Below are 7,964 nucleotides of genomic sequence, written 5' to 3'. Positions count from 1 at the left end.
GACATGTGACATCTATGCTAGGAGCCATGCCAGGAGGCGGGACTGTAATTGACTGCGAGCGCCGAGTACACAGGAGATCCCGGCTCTGTGTAATCCGGCGGTGATCGCCACCTCCTTCCCCTAAGAGGCAGTCAGGTATCGGTGTATAACACGCACACATGATTTGCCCCCTATTTTCAGGGGGAAAAGTGCGTGTTATATGCCGATAAATACGGTAATATCAATAATCTGTTTTAAATTGTCATACAATTATATATTTGAAATCAAATCTTTATTATTTTTTGGCAATAGCATGGTGTGGGCAGATTTCTGCTGGTCACAGGCTGTGTCACGCCCCTCCAGGCTGTGTCTCAGAATAACAGGGAGGTGAAGCCTCCATTGATCTATATGAAATATCCTGCCCCCCTTGTGTTTAAAGAGGAACTGCAGTCTGCTCACATAATTTGTACTAAAAACATCTTTGCAATTCTGAAGCTTCCCTTCAACTACTTTGCATATTATTTTATATACAGTATCTCACAAAAGTGAGTACACCCTTCACATTTTTGTAAATATTTTATTATATCTTTTCACGTGACAACACTGAAGAAATGACACTTTGCTACAATGTAAATGTGGAGGAGCGCAAGGTCTCTAACCTCCACCAGATCCGTGATGTCATCATGGAGGAGTAGAAGAGGACTCCAGTGGTAACCTGTTAAGCTCTGGTGAACTCCATACCCAAGAGGGTTAAGGCAGTGCTGGAAAATAATGGTGGCCACACAAGGACATTTTCACTTAGGGGTGTGCTCACTTGCCAGTGGTTTAGACAGTAATGGCTGTATGTTGAGTTATTTTGAGGGGACAGCAAATGTACACTGTTACAAGCTGTACACTCACTACTTTACATTGTAGCAAAGTATCATTTCTTCAGTGTTGTCACATGAAAAGATATAATAAAATATTTACAAAAATGTGAGGTGTATTCACTTTTGTGAGATACTGTACATGTGAGTGCATCAGTTACCTTACTGCTTTTATATCAATCAATAAAACATTAGGGATGAGCTTCGAGTTCGAGTCAAACGTAAGTTCAACTTGAATATCGCGTGTTTGCCTGTTCGCCGAACAGCAAATTTATGGGGCGTTTGCAGCAAATTCGAGCGCCCCATAATACACTGGAAGACCGCAGTGCATTGCCATATGATGATTGGCCAAAGCATACACCTGACCTGCCAATCACAGCATGCTCCTCAGCGAGAGCCATAACTGGCCAAAGGCAGGGTGCCTTTGGCCAATCATGCCTCAGGGGGACTATGTCCACGCCCCACACTATATAAGGCTGCTTACACAGCGCCAGTATAGTATGTTATAGTGGACGGAGATAGAGAGATTGAGCTAGATTAGCAGGCAGGTTAGTTAGTTAGTGGCAGTGTATTTGATATATATATACAGTCAGACTAGTATATATATATATATATATATATATATATATATATATATATATACATATATACTCTGCATTCCATGTAGCCTATATATACAGTGTATTCAGCGGTGTACAGTTTCTAATACAGTGCAGGCGGTGTACACAGTATATAATACAGTGTGTACAGTTTCAAATACACTTCAGGCAGTGTACACAGTTTATAATACAGTGTAGTGCGGTGTTTAAAAACAATGCCCATCATGTAGACGCTCACAGGCCACTAAAAGAGGGCAAGCAGCCTCTGAAATAATATTTAACAGCAGGGACCGTTCCTGCGCCCAACAAGAGTAACTGTGAGGGGTTACCATGTTCTGCCACCACCAACACCTAAGGCCCAATTTTTCAGCATAGAGTGCTGTCCGTATAGTATATATACTGCAGTTCAGAGTATAAAGTGTAGTCCGTATAGTATATATACTGCAGTTCAGAGTATATAGTGCACTCAGTGTCTTATATATAATACAGTGCAGGGTATATAGTGCAGTGTACAATATATAATATAATGTATTGAAGTGGTTAAGGGGAGCCCTATGACAGAATTAAGAAAAAAACGGCATGGGATCCCCCCTGTCCATACCAGGCCCTTTGGGTCTGGTATGGATTTTGGGGGGGACCTCCACGCCATTTTTTAAAAAATAATTGGCGTGGAGTTCACCTTAATATCCATACCAGACCCAAAGGGCCTGGTATAGACTGGGGAGGAAACCCACGCTGTTTTTTAAATAATTTTTTATGTATATTGCCGGGATCTGGCAATACATTACAGCCGTGAGCAATTTTAACTGGCATTTTTTCCTTTAGAAATGTCATTTTGCTGCAGTACTTTTCTAAACATGGGAAAAAAGCACTACTTTACAGGCAGACTAAGGAAACCCCCCAGGCACGATATTTAAAGGAATATTTCATATTTATTGTTTCACTTTACGTATTCTTAAAATCACTGCTTCTGAAAAAACGGCCGTTTTAAAAACTTTATTTTGCATTGATACATGTCCCGTGGGGTAGTATCCAGGTCCCCAAACACTTTTTATGGCAATAACTTGCATATTATAAGCCTTTAAAATGAGCACTTTTGATTTTTCACGTTCGTGTCCCTTTAACGTATGACTTTAACGGTGTTCGCATATCCGCACAAATTTTTTGTCTGTTCGCAAGTTCTGGTGCGAACCAAACTGAGGGGGTGTTCGGCTCATCCCTATAAAACATACTACACTATGAGACATTTCACATGTCTCCTGTGGAGTAATTTTTACTTCCTAGTTCTATCCTGAGGGTACAGTGGAGTGGAGTGTTGTCAGAAGTGGAAACAATCTGGTTTTCCAAATGCGTTTTTTGACCATCCTGTAAAAAGGGGTCAAACACCTCTGGTGAGTTGCCACCTTTCCATTGAGCACCTGTGGTAAAAGAACTAGAAGCTATCTACATATAGAAGCAATTCGTTCGGTGTTGGGATTTATCACCTATGGACTTTATGTTTGCATATTATGCCATTGGACTTTGTTTCATGATTGCTGTTATATATTCATAATTTTGTATAATTACGGTGTATTCATTATATGGTTCACATTACTTGCATGAGCACTAAGCGCAACTACCTTTACATTTGCACTACCATGCTGTTCCTTTAGTATTCCGTTGTGGTCAGTTAAGCCTATGGCTTAACCCACAGATTGCATATACCTCTTCTTAAGTACAATTGACTGCTGTTCAAGTTGAATTCAGTGATATCTAGAATGGGGATGAATACCTTATGTGAAGTCGCCAATGCCCAGGGGGTAGGCAGAAGGTGAGGAAATGAAACAGGGTAGACCTGAGAGGAGCTCTAGAAGAGAATGAAAGTACCTATAATGGGTATTTCTTTGTTTGCCTAATTCCAAGTCTGGAAGGAGCAGCAAGGTTCTTCACTCAAAAATTGCCCAGAATGTGATCTTTCACCAATAAAAGCCTTTGGACGACATTTGAGGATCCTTGGTGTGCTGGATAATATGTGCATTAAACTGTGCAATAAGGAAGTCATTGGAATTTTCTTTCCTCTCCTCCAACTCATTTAATTCCCCCCATGGTTCCTTAGAGCAAACAAAGCTTTAAGCAAAGGTTACCAAATCTTTTTTCAACAGTAAGCCATCTGTCCAAAAAAGATGTTAAGAATTATATTCTATTGTCTTGCATACACACAGTCACACAAATGTTGGCCAACAATTCCGAACGTGGGAACGTGGTGACGTACAACACGTATGACGAGCCGAGGAAAAGGAAGTTCAATAGCCAGTGCGGCTCCTTCTGCTTGATTCCGAGCATGCGTGAACTTTTGTGCGACGGACTTGTGTACACACAATCGGATTTTCCGCCAACAAAGTTTTGTTGGCGGAAAATTTGAGAACCTGCTCTCAAACATTTGTTGGCGGAAAATCCGACAGCAAATGTTCGATGGAGCATACACACGGTCGGACTTTCAGCCAACAAGCTCAATTACACTCTTCCAACAAACTCACATCCAACATTTCCCGTCGGAAAGTCTGACCGTGTGTACGCGGCATTAGGCATGAAGCAGAAGGAAGGATCAAGATCCAAAACTTTATATGGAGTGGTTGCTCCTAAGCCATCAGATAAGGCAGCTGTAGGTTGTCTCTAGATCTAGCAAATGTGTGTGTATATATACGTGGTTCAGTACTCCCATGCTTCTGCGAGTAGCTTTGCTTGGCTGTTTCGAGAATTTCACTTCAAGTCCATTGGACAACCTTTGGCCTTTCCACAGGCCCAAGATATTATCCAGAACAATACTTCCAGTGGTGGAGCAAGGGCTACAGGCAGTGCCGGGACAAGGTCATCCAGTGCCCAGGGCAAAGATGCCAAACTTCGCCCCCCTCTTCCTTAGGGTTAGGGTCAGGGTGCCCCCCACCCCTGCAATATACCATTGCGCCAGGGGCAGCTTCTCCTCCTGCCCACCCCTTGTCCCGGCCCTGGCTACAGGTGTTCCTTATTTGGACAACCACCTGCGGGTGGCTCAACATCCTCCAGGTAATGGCAAAGTCTGATTCAGATTCTGTTTAAATTTGAACGGGTCATCAACTGGGGAAGGCTGGCTAATTTCATTAACATTATAATGACATTCCTAGACACTTAGGAGAATAATGTAGATTTGCCCTCAGAGAAGGCAACAGTATTAGTATCTCGCTTGGGACAAGTTGTACAGTGCCTTGAAAAAGTATTCATACCCCTTGAAATTTCCACATTTTGTCTTTCAGATTCTGATCAAATTTGAACGGGTCATCAACTGGGGAAGGCCGGCTAATCTCATTAACATTATAATGACATTCCTAGACACTTAGGAGAATAATGTAGATTTGCCCTCAGAGAAGGCAACAGTATTAGTATCTTGCTTGGGACAAGTTGTACAGTGCCTTGAAAAAGTATTCATACCCCTTGAAATTTCCACATTTTGTCTTGTTACTACCAAAAACATATATGTATTTTAGTGGGATTTTATGTGATAGAACAACACAAAGTGGAACATAATTGTAAAGTTTAATCGAAATGATAAATGGTTTTCCAAATTTTTTTACAAATAAATATCTGAAAAGTGTGGTGTGCATTTTTATTCAGCTCCCCTGAGTCAATACTTTGTAGAACCACCTTTCGCTGCAATTACAGCTGCAAGTCTTTTTGGGTACCAGCTTTGCACATCTAGAGAGTGACATTTTTTCCCATTATTCTCTGCAAAACAGATTAAGCTCAGTCAGATTGGATGGAGAGCATCTGTGAACAACAATTTTCAAGTCTTGCCACAGATTCTCAATTGGATTTAGGTCTGGACTTTGACTGGGCCATTCTAACACATGAATATGCTTTGATCTAAACCATTTTATTGTAGCTCTGGCTGTATGATTAGGGTCGTTGTCCTGCTGGAAAGTGAACCTCCGCCCCAGTCTCAAGTCTTTTGTAGATTCTAACAGGTTTTCTTCTAAGATTGCCTGGTATTTGGCTCCATCCATCTCCCCATCAACTCTGACCAGCTTCCCTGTCCCTTCTGAAGAAAAGCATCCCCACAACTGAAGCTGCCACCACCATGTGTCACAGTCGGGATGATCTGTTCAGGGTGATGTGCAGTGTTAGTTTTCCGCCACACACAACTCTTTGCTTTTAGGCCAAAAGTTAAATTTTGATCTCATCTGAACAGAGCACTTTCTTCCACATGTTTGCTGTGTCCCCCACATGGCTTCTCGCAAACTGCAAACAGGACTTATGGCTTTCTTTCAACAATGGCTTTCTTCTTGCTGCACTTCCATAAAGGCCAGATTTGTGGAGTGCACGACTAATAGTTGTCCTTTGGACAGATTCTCCCACCTGAGCTGAGGATCTCTGCAGCTCCTCCAGAGTTACCATGGGCCTCTTGGCTGCTTCTCTGATTAATGCTCTCCTTAACCGGCCTGTCAGTTTAGGTGGACGGCCATGTCTTGGAAGGTTTGTCGTTGTGCCATACTCTTTCCATTTTCGGATGATGGATTGAACAGTGCTCCTTGAGATGTTCAAAGCTTGAGATATTTTTTTATAACCTAACCCTGCTTTAAACTTCTCCACAACTTTATCCCTGACCTGTCTGGTGTGTTCCTTGTCCTTCATGATGTTGTTTGTTCACTAAGGTTCTCTAACAAACCTCTGAGGACTTCACAGAACAGCTGTATTTATACTGAGATTAAATTACAAACAGGTGTACTCTATTTACTAATTAACAAAAAACAGGAAATCGCCCCGTGACTTTAAATGAGGTGAATACGGTTAGCCAACAATTGACAGAGTAAATGCAGTCTCAAAATTGATTAAAATTGTCATGCAAACTTAAACAACATGCCAAGCCACTGAAATGATACATACAGTAAAAAATGTCATTACACGTATCATGGTATAAAATGTAAATTGCAAAGTACACAGGCATGAAAGGTATCCCAATGTGTTTTGCAAGACCACACTCGCTTCATTAGGGGTAGATGCATGTGTAGTACATCTGTAGGGGGTATAATGAACCAAATAAGTATCAACACAGAGATGGTTTCATGACAATTAGTCAAGGGGGTCCAAAACGCATGGCTGTATACTCACCAAAGGCTGCATCAGACTACCAAATGATGAATACCCAGAGGCGGCAGTAATGAGCGTTCGCCTCGGGAGCTGAGGAGGCAGAGGAGAAAACAATCCAATCACCTCATTTAAAGTTCTGGGGCGATTTCCTGTTTTTTGTTGCATATATTGAGGTGGAGGTGGTTATGGCGGGTGACACCAGACCTTTTCCTTTTTATCTATTTACTAATTAGGTGACTTTTGAAGGCAAATGGTTTCACTAGATTTTAGTTAGGGGTATCAAGAGTAAAGGGGGCTAAATACAAATGCACGCCACACTTTTCAGATATTTATTTGTAGAAAATTTTGAAAACCATTTTTCCTGACAGACTCCATTGCAGCCTACGTGTGGGTTAAGCCCATTCCCATAAATTTGAGCTCACCGCTAGAGACTGCATTCCTTTTTTGTCCTCCTCATTGGACCTACAAACAATGTACTTACGTTTACGGATGTCCAATCGATCGAGGTTGATGCTGGGCATACCTTCTAATGGTGTCAGGATAGCCCAGGGCCCAGCCATGGGCGGGTGCGTGGCTCCAAGCCTCTATGTCCAGTGGTGGGGACGGCCTCTCTTTGCCCAGGTGCTGATCGGCTGGCAGGTCTGAAGGTTCTTCCATGGCAGCAAGTGTTTGTTTTTATGCTCTGTTTGTCTCCCCTTTTCCCCTTCCCTCCCCTCCTTGGTGCCTGGAATGCAGGTGCGTTCCAGGACACGCTCCCTCTTCTGGGTCGCGGCACCGGCGCGCTTCTGCGCTTGCGTGATCCTCAGACGCAACCAAGGCTCAGTTTTGCGCATGCGCAGTATGGCCGGAGCCTTGGCGGTCAGGCAGGCGCGCTAGACATGCCGGTGACGTCATTTCGGTGGGGATATTTAAATCCCTGTGAGCTCCTGTCACACTGGGGATCACTGTGGGCACCTTGCGACAGCTCCTCTATGCACCAGGATTCCCAGGTTAAGGTAAGCCGGCCTGGGGGTTTATGGTGCAGGGTGAGGGGGGGCGGAGATGGCTCTTTAAAAGGGCAAGCTACATGCTATTTGCTCTCCTTCTCCCAGGACATTTGGGTGTTCCTACAAGCTGCAGGATCGTCACTGATCGTCCGCCAGGGTGCCATGGACAAGTCACCGCCTCTGTGCAGCCAGCCCTCACGCTCTAGGTATGTGGAGTGTGTGAGGGGAGGGGGCCAGGTTCACGTGGGATGGTTGTATTCCTTAACATGATGTGTTTTTTGTCGGATCACCAGTTTATTGTCCAGGACAACAGGGACCTTGCCAGGCCGCAACGCCAACCTTCCTCATCTAGGTCCAGACATGATTATTCATCTAGGACCCATCAACAGAGGAGATGTTCCCATTCCTCCTCCAGACACCACACCCACTGCCAT

The sequence above is a fragment of the Aquarana catesbeiana genome, linkage group LG01 (assembly GCF_042186555.1).
Source record: "Aquarana catesbeiana isolate 2022-GZ linkage group LG01, ASM4218655v1, whole genome shotgun sequence".
NCBI lineage: Eukaryota > Metazoa > Chordata > Amphibia > Anura > Ranidae > Aquarana > Aquarana catesbeiana.
Note: the sequence above shows the minus strand (reverse complement) of the source record.